This window comes from Schistocerca gregaria, chromosome 2, assembly GCF_023897955.1.
Source record: "Schistocerca gregaria isolate iqSchGreg1 chromosome 2, iqSchGreg1.2, whole genome shotgun sequence".
NCBI classification, from domain to species: domain Eukaryota; kingdom Metazoa; phylum Arthropoda; class Insecta; order Orthoptera; family Acrididae; genus Schistocerca; species Schistocerca gregaria.
The window spans coordinates 440893459-440910825 of NC_064921.1; positions in this window are offsets into that span (position 1 = coordinate 440893459).

Below are 17367 nucleotides of genomic sequence, written 5' to 3' on the forward strand. Positions count from 1 at the left end.
AGAGCACTGGTCTTGATATAATTCAGCTTGTAGCCTTTACTACAGATTCAGAATCTGTAGGGTAACGGTGACTCGCTTATGTCCTATACATATTAAAAGACATTGCAAACAAGAAGAAAAAGGTAATATGAAGAACTGAAGACCAATTTCATTAGTGCTAGTTTTTTAAAATGTTTTGGAAGGCGATGTGTAGAAAAGCAGTAATATAAGCCGGCCGATTTAGTCGCTATAGTGGTGTTACGTAGATACTTAGGTTACACCAAATTGGGTATAGTAGAAGAATAACGTCATTTCTGGTGCGCAAGGAATGGATGAACGTAGATGATCAGTATTTGGAAGAAAGTAAGTCAGTTACAAACGCGAAGTTCAGTTTTAAGACAGTAGTGGCGTACTAAACTCGGCATCAATCGAACATATAACCTGCTGTCGGTCTTCAGTTTATCCAATCAGTCAAGTGATTTTGCAGAGTAAAGTGTTAATAAGTTTTATGTAATTGGAATCGAGTATGACGAGAGGTTACCATCTATCATACAGTACCTACCTACCACTCTATTAGTTCGAACTAGAAAGTCGAGACTATTACTTCGGATTAACACTGGAGTGGTTTCTCCCAAAAGCAAGGGGACGATTTAGTGCACACACGTCCCCATAAAGTACAACAGCACCGTCGCTAATGACCTCGCAGTTGACGAGAAGAAAACTCCTAAGCGTCCTTCTTCCAGTCTGCACGGCATTATACGTGATCATACGCGAGAAGCTAAACATTGACACCACCCGTTTAACAACCTATTGATCCATCTATGAAATGCAATACAGCAACTATTCTACTTGGCGTGGTTTCGAAAAGTTCTTTCACCGTCGTTCAGCTACTTCCCATAGACGCTCACGACAGCATCATATCTACAGATTAGTTTCATCCTGATCGTTCACAGGTGACGAATCACTCTGTCCTTTGTCAAAATAGCTTGTGTCAGTGGATTACACCATTTTGCATTATCGTCGGGAGAATGATTAACTATTCGTTTGTGTTCCGCTTGTATATAGTGTGATTATTATTATAGTTCCAGTTACAAAACGCTGTAAAAACGGACGCACTGCTCAGAATGACTTCAGATGTGAACGGAATTTCATCAAAGAAGAGAAAACGTTATGGAAACAAGTAAATAAAAATTTACGAAAATCTTAACACGGGATGACTCTCTAAGCGTTAGTTCGATATTGAACAGTTTCGACACTGTCAGTTATGTAGCCCGACCACCACGTCAACGTCGTACCACATTGGGTAGGAAAATTTGTTTTAATTGTCATGAGGACAAAAAACCTCATGTAAAGCAATAATGAATCTTTTTTGTCATGAGACTGACGCAAGACGTGTTCAAATACGCTAACCATCGTTTTCTGTCCCAACTTGAAATCTAGAAACAGTATGTTCGACAGCAGATCAGAGAGTCTCAAGGGTCACGTTCAGAATGCATTGCGCAATGAGTGCCCTCAGTTCAGCTGCGATTGTATTCAAAGTACTGAACACAGCATCGTTAAGATAACCCCACGGCTAAAAGTCGCATGGTAAGATCAGGTGATGTGGACAACGACGCTGTAGGGAAGTGTCGACCGATAATTATAGTATTTCCAAAATGCCTCTGCAGCATCCGGTTTCCTGACTGTACAGTGTGCAGAGTAGCTCCATCCTTGCATTAATTTGTTCCTACACACACATCCACGCTCCTGAAAGGTTGGAATGACGTTGGTGCGAAAAAGACTCCCGTAGCGTTTACCACTGACGTTACAAGACTCATCTCTTTGAAAAATGTGTTCCTACGGTAAATGGTGCTGTCAAACCGCACTACACAGTTATCTTTGCATAATGAAATCGTACGGGTTGATGTGCGTGCGGATTTTCCTTTGCTAAGTTCTGTAGTTCTGCGTATTGACACGTGCTTATAGATGGAAAAGGGCTGTACACAAAATGTTACATGGCCTTCGTTGTCCTCTTCCACGCTAGCAAGATATTGTAGACCACATGTTTGTCTAAATGCTAGGTCAGCATGAAGCAAACTGAACACGGGTGATATTTTATGGACAGCAATACAGCATGTTGCGTAGGATATTAAGCTCCGTGCTCGCTGTTAAATTTCGGGCAATTCCATGTGCACTGCATGTTTGCACACCTCCGCTCGACTCCTCCTGCAATGCTATGACCACATCTTCTGCTGATATCGGATACACTGCTTTTCTCTCTCTGCAACATTGGGCGTGAAAAGAACCTGTCGTTTTTAATTTCTTAAACCATTTTCTTTAGGCCTTTGGCAGACATCGGACCATCGCCTTTTTTCATATCGTTGGGTGTCGGAACTTCTGCAGACCTACTGGCGCAGTCACTGTTGCTGTAAAACAGCTTTACCAGGAGCGTGCATTTATGCATGGAGACGGTCATATCGAGCATCTCAGATGCCAACTAAAGAAAGAGCCGTGTACTCGACATCTTTTGTTTTGCATGTTCTGCATTGTACAACACCATCTGATGGACAAAGTATTCCTTAACTTTTCTGGTTTCCATAATGTTTCGCCCTTCTTAGGCAACATTCTGTTCAAATCTGACGTCATTCTGAACAGTACGTTTTCTTTATTACAGAGTTTTAAAACTGGAAATATAATTATAATCAAAGTGTATTTTCATTACCGCGCCATTAACTATGTAGGTATTTGCAATCCACCGAATGAAGTGGCTTTTCTTCTACAAACTTAAAACCGTATTGATGCTTAGCACCACCCTACATCAGCGTGTAAAATCTAGCGTACCTCATATTTTGTTACCGACCTCCCACTCTCACAAACTGACTGACTGACCCTCTGTCCTCGAAGCTGGCAACAGATTAACTAATCTTTAGCGTATCTACAACTCATCACAGTCTTCTCCAATTTTTATAACACTTTCATAAACTGTTTTTCTGTTCATTCTAAAATATTTACTACTTACATCACAACCAAAGTTAAATAATACAGGCCTATTTCCATAATTATATACTTTTTACAAAATAGAAAATTATGCCATTTACATAGATTACACAACAAGTTGGTTAATTTGACACGCTGCTCACATGTGGTTTGCAGTTCGTCAGGAATAATTACATAAACCTACAGACAATTATATTACATTAGTTTGCATATAATGAAAGTAAAACTTCTTATTATTCAAAGTAATAATGGATTAGTCAAATATAAAGGTCAGACAAAGCAAAGCAATATGTCTCACAGAATAAGCACATTACATGCGTTCTTCAAACTAATTAGCGTTAGAACCATTTGAGAGATTGTGTCTCGTTATCCAGATTACACACGACAGCAAAGGAAAAACTGGTTCTAAAGTAATATTTGCCCCTATGAGATAAAATCTTAATTCTCGCCAGGAGAGCGCAAGTCGTTGCTCAGCCATCGGTATTTAGGTTCCCGTGGCTCCTCTAAGCTGAATTTAGATATAATTTTTCTGAAAACAGAAGGGAAGAAACTAACATTTCAAAGGAATCCAACCAGAATTTACCTTAAGCGAAGTAGGGAATCCATGGAAAACCTTTTACATAGAAGACTTCGGGATTTAACAAGAGTCTCACACCTTACGCCTCCGCCAACTCTCCTTGTAATTTTCTCCGAAAGCGCCTCTATCGAATTCTTCACTCACTCTTCTTCAATCCGACTACTGTTCCGTCTGTAAATCCACGTCAACGATGGTTCGTTTAACTCAGTCTTCTCGTCATTTTTCGTTTCCTGACGTCCGTAGTTGCTTCAAAATTCATGGAAGTGTGTTCCGCCTACGCAGCCAAATGAAAAGCAGTTTGTTTCTTTGCCATTAGCGTTTCACTTCTTTTCTTTACTAAAGATCTTCAGTGGCCCGCAGTCCGTGTTTCTCTTCATACATATAATAAATGTATTATCTAGTAGCTATGGTATGTTACTTTGCGTAATGAAAAAGTAAATATTTTTCCATAATTTGTGTAATATTTTTCAAACCAATAAAGATCTTGTATTCTGCGGAGCCGGATCTCCTTTTTCCTGGCGTCGTAAGATGTCATCAATTCGTTGCAAGCCCCTGCAGAAATATTGGTTCAAATGGCTCTGAGCACTATGGGACTTAACGTCTGAGGTCATCAGTCCCCTAGAACTTAGAACTACTTAAATCTAACTAACCTAACGACATCACACACATCCATGCCCGAGGCAGGATGATGCTCTATCTCTTAGTTTCCGGAAGATATTCTGTACCATTTCACACTGTCGGAAAATGAATAACTTAGGTGCATTCAGAACGATGGTTCCAGACTGAAGCGTCTGGAACCGCTCGGCCACACTGGCCGGCGCAGAAATATTGAGCCAGTATGTCTGCATAACTCTGAATAACTGCGAAAGTGTTGCCGGTCCAGGATTTTGTACACAAACTGACCTCTCGATTACGTCCTACTAATGTTCGATGGAATTCATGTCGGGCGACTGGGATGCACAAATCATTCGCTCGGTCTGTGCAGAATGTTCTACAAATCAATCGTGAACAGTTGTGGCCCGGTGACATGACACCGTTGTTTCCGCACAGGAAGCTCATGAATGGCTGCAAATGGTCTCCAGATAATCATCTTACGATTCTGAAGCTCTTTGGTCGGTGTTTGATTTAACAATACATATTTTTCGCGTGGAGTCCACCTTTAACAAAACACAATTTTGTTTTTAATCCCAGACATGTTTCTCTGCAGTTGCAGCATCATCAGTGGCTTTCAATGTATGACTGTTAAACATAAACAATGTTATCTACTGTTTATATACTGCTGGCGACTAACTTCCAACTGCCCAACACTACTGGCGATTAAGTTCCAACAACGAGTCCAAACAGCCACAGAATCCCTTACAAAGAAAGCGCAGTCAGAGATCCAATGCAAAGCGGTACACAGCGCTGCCAACACAGAAGCAGCCCACTTACAACACCTTCATGGACCCACCACCGGCTTGCACAGTGCCGTGTTGACAACTTGGGTCCATGGCATCGTGGGGTCTATGCCACGCTCGAAGCCTGCCATCATCTCTTACCAACTGAAATCGCGACTCTTCTCTCCAGGACACTTTTTTCCAGTCGTCCACGGTCCACCGACATGGTCACCAGCCCCGGAGAAGCACTGCAGGCACTCGCATCGATCGTCTGCTGCCACAGCCCATTAACTCCAGATTTCTCTGCACTGTCCTAACGGATACTTTCTTCGTACATCCCAAACTGATTTCTGCGATTATTTCACCCAGAGTCGCCTATTTGTTAGCACCCGGAAGCACCGCTGCCCTCGATCGTTAAGTGAAGCGTTGTCCGTTACGAGAGGTAATGCCTGAAATTTGGTAATCTCGGCAAACTATTGGTACTGTGAATCTCGGTATACTGAATTCCCTAAGATTTACGAAATGGAATGTGCCATGCTTCTAGCTCCAACTAACCTCCCGCGTCCAAAGTCTTAATTCCCATCGTGCGGCCACAGTCACGTCGGAAATACCTTCACCTGAATGATGACAGCTCCGCCATCGCGATCGTGTAGGCGATAATACTGCCATCAGTATATATGCATATCGCTGTCCCATGACTTATGTCACCTAAGGGTGGTACACACTTTCTAACGTAGCGTATGTTCTTCCTCAGGGTTCAAGCTTTTGTCACGCGTACATTTAACTAATCTGCTCTGTAACTTGCGTATATCCCTCTACAGGGAGTCAAATCAAATTTGATTAAATTAATGCCCCTGGATAGTAGAATATGAATTCGTAGTATAGTTTTCCAACACATAAATATTTAGATTTTGATTTCCTACGCCAAACTAGATGCGTAGCTAATTGAGAGGCCACTGTAGTAGCAGACTGAATGCCACTGAGTGCAGGGTACACCAGAGCTGTGTTTTGTCGGGAAGGAATAGAAAAGAAAGCCGCACCTGCGCCCGGTCTCGAGTCAGACAGTACAGACCACATCTCCAGGATGTGCAGGACAACAAGTTTGTTCTATCAAGTCTTGTCCATGGAATACATGCCGCATAATGGCCAGTGTCTCAGAAGAACTGCTATTGTTGAAGGAAACAGTGGGAAGTACAGCTTCGCCACAAACAGTGTGCTGCTAAGGTAACAGAAAGTGGGACGGGAACAGAAAGTTGGCACTTCTTCCTAGCATGTGGGGCTACGAAACTGACAAACTGAATGTTTGAAGAAAGGTGAAGACAGCTACTATTGGTTCATATAAATATTCTAGGAGTGGGAAAAGAGAGTGCTGTTGTGTTTACAGAAATCCAATTGTACAGGCCAGCGCATGAGGGCAGCCATGGAAAAGGAGTAAATAGTACACATTTTGAAGCCCCAATACAAACATGGTTTTTAGCTCGATAACTACCCACAGTTCAAGTAAGGAAAGGGGGCCAGCATCCTGGAAGAAAACATCTTACCGGTATGAGAGCTCTCATCCAGCTCAGAGGAACTTAGTCGCAGGTGGAGACGAGTTGTTGGTACCGAGCCAGTGACAGATTTTGCAGCCATTTCTGCTGCCGCATGCAGATTGTAAGTATGGCAAGATCTAGCGGCGGCAGCGAGACAAACTGTACGGAAAGGCGAAGTTTTCGTGACGATGTTCAATAATTTGAATTTTCATTCCGAAGACTCGATTGCAGTTAGAAGTTCAACACGCTTTCAACCCTGGCAATTATACCAGTCGTAAATCTGGTCTTGTTCGTAGAAGATTCGCGAAAATCCAAAGTCAGCACTTTATTCCATTTTTAAGCCAAATGTAATGCAAATACTTTGATCCATCGTCTTCGAAAGTTAAAATTCGCCGAGCACACGAAAACACGTAAAACTTTTTCGACTGTCAAAAGGAAACTATATAATCAAAACAACTGAAAATTCAAACATACACCAGGAAGATGTGTACCAACGACATAAAAAAATTGAAAATGAGATGTATAAAAAATACAAATTAAGAAATTCCCATTAACTTTTGGTCACACCGAATATTCAACATGCAGTTTTCATGCATGCATGCATGTCATGGCGACAAGCGTCCAAAATGAAATGATTGTAGAAGGCGAACAATATAAGACACAGAATAATGACGTGATTTAGAAAATGAGTTTAGAAGCGAAGACGATGGTGAAGTTGCGCGAGTGGCGGAGACATCGGAAGTAACAAGCCACAAAAATGCAGCACAGTGTGACGTAACTCGTAAGACCACTAGTCAACAACCAGCGGCACTGATTTCCAGAGTTTCTTAACTGAAAAAATTAACTGAAGAATGTTTCAAGAAAAATGAGAAAATAAAGAACGAGTCAAAAAACGAGGAAGAAAAGAACGAGCAATTCAAAAACTGGAAGAACGTCTCAAGAATAGTGTGAATCTAAGTAAACACGCAGAAGAATAAGTTAGGTTTGTAAATAAGAAACTCGATGGTCACTTAATGAAATCCGAGGAATAAATGAAATTGTTAGATAAAAATACTGATTAGGTTAGTGAAATCCAGAAACAGAGATGAGCGAGCACAACATTTTGTGCCCAAGACAGAGATGTTGAAGAAAATACGAATAAACAGCGGATGGTCTAAGAAGACACTTGACAGTAACTCTCAAGACATCTAAACAATCAAAATCTGAAACGGAGAAGCTAGTGAAGAAGTAAAAGCTGCCTAGGAGAACGTTGACCCACAGAAGAGTAGATCAGACAAAGTTATAGAGCAAGTCAAAGCGTAGGATCAGCGTCTTCGATGAGAACATACCAGCAAACAAACACAAGTGTGATGAAATTAGAGACAGAACGATTTAATGAGACACAGGCCCACATAAAAAAAAAATGAGGAGAGAAACGTTAGATGCGCTAACGAAAGAAAAAGAGAGTAGTAGAAACTCGAGTAGTAACGAAAGAGAAAACGAGATAAACAGAAGCGAAGCAGAGAACAATCCAGAAGAAGAGTGGTTAACTGAACTTATGGACAGATTATGTCACATTAGGGAAAGACCGACACATTCACCTCCATCGGCAAACTCGACAACAACTGTTTGAACTTTGACATATAATGTACACGAGGTAGAGATTAGAAACCAGTTTGTAATGGTAAAGAAATATTCGTTGTTTCCGGATGCGGGGCTTTACTTGCACCCAATGATTTGAATCAATTGGTTTCAAGAAAACTTTCCAAGATTTCGGCCACAAGTTTTAAAGATAAACATTGTCTGCGCACACTTCAGAGAAGAGGAAGCCGCGAGAATGAGAGTGACTGCAGGAGAGTCTATGATGTACGAATAATTCAAAGAAGCATTTGTCAATGAATACTCGCCTAAAGCAATCAGCATTAAGTCAAGTTGAGAATAATAATGATAAAGCATTACGCAGAACCGAGATGACAGAACCCAGTGCAATGCGTCAAGGAGATGGGAGGTAAGAACGACTTCTTAGAGGTACCACATGATCCTGCAGAATGAATTTGAATTTGTCTGACGAAACTATCTCCTCTGAATCAGAGGGAAATTATGATAGCAGGAAGAAACATGCACGACGTACGAGGATTCCAGCACTTATTACAAGAATTAAAAGATAATCGTAGAACAGAAGGAAGAGGACTTGTGCACTTCAAACAGTCGCGTTTGCCACCAGAACACCAGCAACCGAATAACAAAAACGAGAGAGGAAGGCATCCGCCATGAAGAAATGGAAACAGTGTGGATAAGCGGAATAATCATAGAGGATCGGAGAAACAGCATCGAACAAATGACAGGACGATCAGCGAGAATGGAGAGTCGAAACAGTGGAAGTACATGGGCCTGATCCAAGATACAATCAAAGGAATGGGGAGCAAAGGAAAGATTCCCACATTTGAATAGTCACATTCTCTCTTTGGGGGACAGCAGGAGCGTTGTATATGGATTTCGTGGAGCTCAGGAGCACATTGTTAGGAGAGGACAACGGGACTGATCATTGTGGGTATCCCCTCCTTAAATATATCTAAATGGAAGAGTAGTTCAGTGTGTGCTGGTTACAGCTAGCAAGGTATCAGTTTTAGATAAGTGTATATATAAAACGTTTCGCGATAGAAAACGCAGAGTGCCAGTATTTAAAAAATAAATGTAAAGACTGGAGAGTCATGAGTAGAAAGAATGCTGATGCTAAGGAACAAGTTCGAGTAGACTTTACATGCCAAATGCAGAGCTTCTACGCAAACTTTACTTTAGTACAATGATTAACAGTAGAAGACTTGACAGAAAAATTTGTTACTACAAAAGATGCAAACTGAGTGAACTTAGGTTTCAACAGTTACGTAGAGAGATATGGTGAAAAGGGTTTCGTGGCATCAAAACATGTGGAGACAAAGAAATGTGAGACAGAAGTGGTTCACAATGAGATAGAGGCGAAACTTCATCACATCGAATCCCCGGTTGCAAGAGTAGGCCTGGAAATGCACGAATATTCTTGCTTGCACCAATGAACGAATATTCTCGGATGCACCAGGGACGAATCCTAACTTTATAAACAATGGGAAGAGCACGACAAATTCTTATATCAATTACTCGAGCTATTAAAGAAGAAGAGGTCACTATCAGCTTGGAAAAATCAAAGTGTAAAAGCGAAGAAGTAAGTTTCTGAGGGCATGTGATATCCGCCGATGGCGTCTGGTCAGACATAGAAAAGTTAGAAGCTGCTGAAAAATACTCACTACCAAGAACTAAGCGACGGAGGCGTGCAATTGTAGAATTAGCGAAGTTCTGTACGCGATTTATGGAAAAAAATTATCATTCCAAGTTTGCGTCATTTGTCAGACAAAAATGAACCTGGAAGTGGACAGGCATTTGAAAATTTGAAAGAAAAGCGTAGGTATTGAAAGAGAGCGGATCACAGAGCCATTCTTAACGGAGGTTAAGAAGAAATGTAGAGACAGGGCAGCAGATAACGATAGGGAACATTACTTGTTAGGAATGGACTTTGTTTAGTTCAAATGGCTCTGAGCACTGTGCGACTTAACTTCTGAGGTCATTAGTCGCCTAGAACTTAGAACTAATTAAACCTAACTAACCTAAGGACATCACACACATCCATGCCCGAGGCAGGATTCGAACCTGCGACCGAAGCGGTTGCGCGGTTCCAGAATGAAGCGCCTAGAGCCGCTCGGCCACAACGGCCGGCGGGCTTTGTTTAGATGCACCAATCCACCTTACAACAATTAATTACTGTGTATCATGGAGGTGTAATTAACATACTAATTTGGTACACGGATCTCAGTCACGCTCATTTTGGACCGTGCAAGTGGTACACTACGTTGAGAAAGTCAGTGCACTTGTATAAAATGAGCAGGAGGATAAGGTACGGAATAACTGTGCACCACGTCGAGAGGCAAAACCTATAACTGTCACGCATCAGTTTCTCACGTTCACAATCTTACCAAAAAGATTGGGAGACACCATGCCCTCAGACATTTTTGGGCCAATAACAAACTCATGTAGGGGGTGTCAGCACATAAAAGTGACATTGAACTCACCTACAAATTCGTAACGTTTGCACTACTAAAGAATACCACAAGTAGGTAAGTAATGAGTATCAACAACTACTTTTTACACCTAGTTACAAAATTGAGGAGGATCCTATCAGACAACAGGTCACAATTTTATATCAGAGTTGGAAGGACTTAATGAACGAGAAGAAGATAAAGACATATATCATGAAACCACTCAACGTAGAACACGACTGAAAGGATACTGAGAGAGATTTGTAAGACGTGTGCTTATACTGCCATAGTCAGCATCGGACATAGGACATCTCATATCTGGTAGATTTTTCATAATATGATCAAGATGTACCACATGAGGCTTCTGGAACAGTAATAAGATTAGTTCTGATGAAACAACAACCTGGAAATCGAATAACACACATTGTACATTGCCCAACCTTTAGATGTGCCACCTACATCTACACCTGCATGATTACCGTGCAATTGACAATTAAATGCTGGCAGAAGGTTTATCGAACTACCTTCAAGCCACCAAGAAAGCGTAAAACTAGCGTTGGAAGGGGATAACACAAAATCTGAGAAAATAAAATAAAATCAAACAGGAGCAATGAGAGAGTTTAAGCTTGCTGTATGTAAGTGACAAACTGTTACTACGATCGTGGAGACAATACAAGAAGAGTGAATACCTGAGCAACAAGTTCTCTTGTGTGTTTCGTGAATCTTATCATGCTCTGAAAATAGTCCATGACAACATCGTGTCGCGAAACAAGCGCAGTACCATTTGAGAGATACAGAGGTGAGCGAGTGTGCCGGGACTTACCGTAGTTCAGTGCTCCTAGCGCCGCGTCATCATAACGTGGGTGTGTGTTGCGCCATAATCTAGGTATGAAACAAAAAATTAAATTTGCTTATCCAAACTTTTTCACATATGCTTCAGCATATTATGCTTAAATTGTCAAATCTCAGAGTGATCAAATGAATATATTTCCCTAAATATACAGTTTTAAGAAAAAAATAAGTGGCACTAAATAATAAAGCTAGAAAACCAAAAATTGTTCAGGACGTGCAGATGTATGTCACACTCAACTGTTACATGTTTCAACTTGATCACAACAATATTTTGATCAAATGGTTCAAATGGCTCTGAGCACTATGGAACTTAACATCAAAGGTCATTTGTCCCCTAGAAATTAGAACTACTTAAACCTAACTAACCAAAGGATATCACACACTACCATGCCCGCGGCAGGATTCGAACCTGCGACCGTAGCGATCGCGCGGTTCCGGACTGAAGTGCCTAGAACCGCTCGGTCACAGCCGCCGGCAATATTTTGATCAAAAACGGAGTGTTTACGAAAAATTGAAGACTCTCAATATTAGACTAAGAAATATGAAAAATCCCTTTGTGCTACCTCTAATAGTTTTGAGTAATTTACTGAAAACTAAAGTGAAACTTCCTGGCAGATTAAGACTATATGGAGGACCGAGATTCGAACTCGGGACCTTTGCCTTTCGCGGGCAAGTGCTCTACCGACTGACGACAGGTGTTCCCTTCGGCCGTCCGCTGCGCCCATATATAAATACGGCCCGAGAGGCAGTGATTTTTCTTCAATTCATGTCGCACCCAGCTATCAATCGGTTCGCGTCTGTCAAACGCCGGCTTACGTGCTGTCTCGCGTGACGTCGCAGTCAGGCAGTAACTAAATGCGTTTCGGTACAAATAGGAAGGGAACTCGCGAGGACTGTACAACATCCTGGATCTCTTAGATTAAGCAGAAGTAACTGTCTGTTTGCCGCTCGTAATGTTAACAAAACCACGTGGCAAGTTGAGACATTATTTTCCAGCAATTACATTACCAGAAGTTAGGGCAAAAGATCATTTAATGGGAACTTACCGTAAAGGACGCCTTGAACTGCTCATAGTGCCATTTATAATGGAGACATTATTATTATTTCTTTCTTTTCTCAGACTTTATGTCTGGTCAAAAATGGAAAGTGACGCGGATCTTGGTCAAGCGTGACTTCCTTTTAACTGTACGGTATATGTTATACTGCATTTAGGAACTTTCGGGTAATTGAACATGTATCAATAATTACGGATTTCTGTAGTTGTATATATAAGTTTGGATGTAGCTGTATTGCGTTGATGTACTGGTGGATATTGTGTGGTATGTCTCCTGTAGTTGATAGTATAATTGGTATAATGTCAACTTTATCCTGATGCCACATGTCCTTGTCTTCCTCAGCTAGTTGGATGTATTGCTCAATTATTTCTCCTGTTTTCTTTTGTACATTTGCTGTATTGGGTATGGATATTTCGATTAGTTGTGTTAATTTCTTCTTTTTATTGGTGATTATGATGTCTGGTTTGTTATGTGGCGTTGTTATATCTATTATAATCGTTCTGTTCCAGTATAATTTGTATTCATCATTCTCCAGTACATTTTGTGGTGCATTCTTCTTTGTAGGAACGTGTTATTTTATAAGTTTATGTTGTAAGGCAAGCTGTTGATGTATTATTTTTGCTACATTGTCATGTCTTCTGGGGTATTCTGTATTTGCTAGTATTGTACATCCGCTTGTGATGTGATCTACTGTTTCTATTTGTTGTTCGCAAAGTCTGCATTTATCTGTTGTGGCATTGGGATCTTTAATAATGTGCTTGCTGTAATATCTGGTGTTTATTGTTTGATCCTGTATTGCAATCATGAATCCTTCCGTCTCACTGTATATATTGCCTTTTCTTAGCCATGTGTTGGATGCATCTTGATCGATGTGTGGCTGTGTTAGATGATACGGGTGCTTGCCATGTAGTGTTTTCTTTTTCCAATTTACTTTCTTCGTATCTGTTGATGTTATGTGATCTAAAGGGTTGTAGAAGTGGTTATGAAATTGGAGTGGTGTAGCCGATGTATTTATATGAGTGATTGCTTTGTGTATTTTGCTAGTTTCTGCTCGTTCTAGAAAGAATTCTCTTAAATTGTCTACCTGTCCTTATGACTGACGATTGACGTAATAAAACATTACCAAGATCACTGAGAAACACACTACGTGATACCCAGTAACGCCAAAGAATTTTAATAATCTATTTTTAGTATGAAAATACGAAGGATGTCTGCTGACTTTAGAGGGATGCATGAAAATACGAAGGATGTACGCTGACTTTAGAGGGATGCAGTACATAGGTGATTGTGTTCTCAGAAAGTACGTGCCTCGAATACTATATTTCGCGATCGTGACACTGTCTGACATCTCATAGAGCATAGGAGAACACGTTTGAGAACAACAGCACTTTTTTACTCTATGTTGTGCTACTGATGCACTTATGTATTGAAATAACAATACTAGGACATGAACGCACTATAAGTGCTTTTAGAAGTTGTCTCCTATAAAACACATCTTGCGTCTTTTCACTCATTCATTTACCACACACACACACACTAGTAATTAGACAGTACGACATCCCACCAGCCCATCAGAACAAAAAGTAGTCGTTCATACCAGAAATAAAAAACGAAGGGCGAAATTGTTCCTATGTCTCTCAAAGATAAAAACAAATAGACACAGTAGATCACATCACAACCGGATGTACAATACTAGCAAATACAGAATACCCCATAAGACATGACAATGTAGCAAAAATAATACATCAACAGCTTGCCTTACAACATAAACTTATAAAATAACACGTTCCCACAAAGAAGAATGCACCACAAAATGTACTGGAGAATGATGAATACAAATTGTACTGGAACAGAACGATTATAATAGATATAACAACGCCACATAACAAACCAGACATCATAGTCACCAATAAAAAGAAGAAATTAACACAACTAATCGAAATATCCGTACCCAATACAGCAAATGTACAAAAGAAAACAGGAGAAAAAATTGAACAATACATCCAACTGGCTGAGGAAGACAAGGACATGTGGCATCAGGATAGGTTTGTTATGTGGCGTTGTTATATCTATTATAATCGTTCTGTTCCAGTATAATTTGTATTCATCATTCTCCAGTACTTTTTGTGGTGCATTCTTCTTTGTGGGAACGTGTTATTTTATAAGTTTATGTTGTAAGGCAAGCTGTTCACGGTCGCCATTGTAACGTTCCCTCTTTCTGTTTATTTAGGTTTGATTTGTTTGATTGTTATTCTTTATTTCTATTATTCGGAATCTTTTTTTTTATTAAATTGAGCCTGAAACTTACGTAATAAATACTTCGCGTGAAGTACGATTTGCAGCATAAACAAAAATTAATTTCGGAAATGTAATCCACTGAATATTAAAAGTAAAGCTTTTGAACAACGCGCGTGACTGACTAGATACATTCAGAGGGTACGTACATTCGCGTGCGAGTGGTTGCGGTCTGATGAGAAATTTTCATTGTGAAATAATTTCGTCGTAGCACACTCGGAGATTGCGAACGTACATTCAGAGTAGAGGCACGTACGTTCTATCATTCCCCGTGGCCTCTATTGTTGAGCAGCGCCGTTTTGAAGATCTTCGGTTACATCTAAAACTCGCCTTCTCTGCTTAACATAAATACTCCATAGGCATGGGAATAAGGCTTGTTGTGCGATGAAAATAATATAAAACACATCTTGCGTCTTTTAACTCATTCATTTACCACACACACACACACACACTAGTAATTAGACAGTACGACATCCCACCAGCCCATCAGAACAAAAAGTAGTCGTTCATACCAGAAATAAAAAACGAAGGGCGAAATTGTTCCTATGTCTCTCAAAGATAAAAAGTTTACCAGATATTTCTCTGGTGTGTCACTGGAACAATTTTTCAGCACCTCTGCGATTAAATCACAATATTTTCAGTTCCCCCACATATATGGTGTTTTTTTTTGTTCATATTTGTGTTACTTCTTCTCCTTCCATCAAATATCTTCCGCTCAGATTGGTCAAAATATTATAAACACATAAAAAAATATAATCAATGTACTGCATCCCTCTAAAGTCAGCGTACATCCTTCGTATTTTCATACTAAAAAATAGATTATTAAAATTCTTTGGCGTTACTGGGTATCACGTAGTGTGTTTCTCAGTGATCTTGGTAATGTTTTATTACGTCAATCGTCAGTCATAGTGACATTAATGTAACTTCATGACTTTTCCCCGCCGATTGAAGTCTCGCAGTATCTCACCGAGCGCCACCTGTAAATAATTGTGTTTGTTTCGGCGTTACCTCATTTTTTCGGCTAGTTGGCTACCTGTAACTTACCTTATACATACTCCTTTATTTTTTTTATAAGGGACGGTGTTATGTTTGCTTCAGTTAACATTCACAGATTGTATCTCAACTTCGTACTTGCATTCAAACATGTATATAAAGTTAAAAAAAAAAATCTGTATGACAGTAAGATCACACAAGTTGTTATTCATGTATCCTATCTTTAGGTGCACTTTTCTTAGATCACGTTACTGTGCGTATGGTATATAGTACCCTACACTTTCATTAGCAGTTAGGAATCCTTTTTTATAATTGCAGCATACAAAAAAAATTTAAGGTCGTGTTTTGTGCGATATATTTATAGATAAAAACTCGTGGTGTGGATACGTCAAAGACACAAAATACTTTCTCAGCAACCTATCGTGTACTTGCGTCACAAATTTAACCTTGTACCTTAGGGAGTCCAATATTTTCCTTGTAACTTACCCTGTACCTTACTGCCTTGATACACAAGTGGCAAAAAAAAAAAAGAGTAATTACGCGAGCACAGACTTTAGAGGCAGTAGCGCACAGCAGCCAAGCTTCATTATTAATCTGTTGTTTGTACTACCTAGCAATTTATGTATAGTGATTTATTTATGTCTGTTTACTCATTTCCTATTATTATTTTATTCCTTTATGTTTATGATGTGTGTGTACCATGCGTTGTTACAAACTTGGGTGACGAAAGGATGAATGAATCCCCCCTCCCACATAGTAACTCGCGGGTAGAGAATGAACAAACTTTGCCTCATTTGGAGACAACTTCTAAAAGCACTTATAGTGCGTTCATGTCCTAGTATTGTTATTTCAATACATAATTGCATCAGTAGCACAACATAGAGTAAAAAAGTGCTGTTGTTCTCAAACGTGTTCTCCTATGCTCTATGAGATGTCAGACAGTGTCACGATCGCGAAATATAGTATTAGAGGCACGTACTTTCTGAGAACACAATCTCCTACCAATTTATGTAATAAAAATGTTATGAGCAAAAAGGTACGCCGACAAGGTTCAATAAAAAATCGCTGGAACAAATAACGAACGTGGGCATTTATCATAAAAGACAAGCTAGTGATATCATGAGCTACAGTTTTGTTTCTGAATGGACAGGACAGTGTGACAATGTTATTCAGTGTCAGTGACCTGTGAGCTATATGCAAATAGACAAGTGAAAATACGTTTCATATCACGAACCTTTTCCTTCGAGGTAAAAGAGACATAGTGAATCGACGAAGACTGCGGCGGTACAAGTGTTTGTGCACTACATAGGACAGTGTGCCGTTGCTAGCCAAATAGTGAAGTGCAGTACTTACCTTTGTGCAGTGGACTTCGGAGGCACCGAGTGGTCCCTTCCCACAGCCAAGGTGTACAGCAAGTGGAAACAAGTGCGGTTGGTTTTTTTTACAAACTCTGCGAACACTGCACGAGACACTGAAAAGTTTGGACCGAGACGCGCGGCATCGCTTTACGGCGGTGGGCCCGCGCAACTGCCGAGTTCCACACGGCGCGCAGCACGCCACCAAACTGATTGTTGCGAGTGCAGTTATGTGCATATGACACATTATTGGCTAACGGCATAACATAGAAGGACAATTTAAATGCAAAGCAAAATATACGTTTAAATGGACACCCAACGAAGTGCCAAG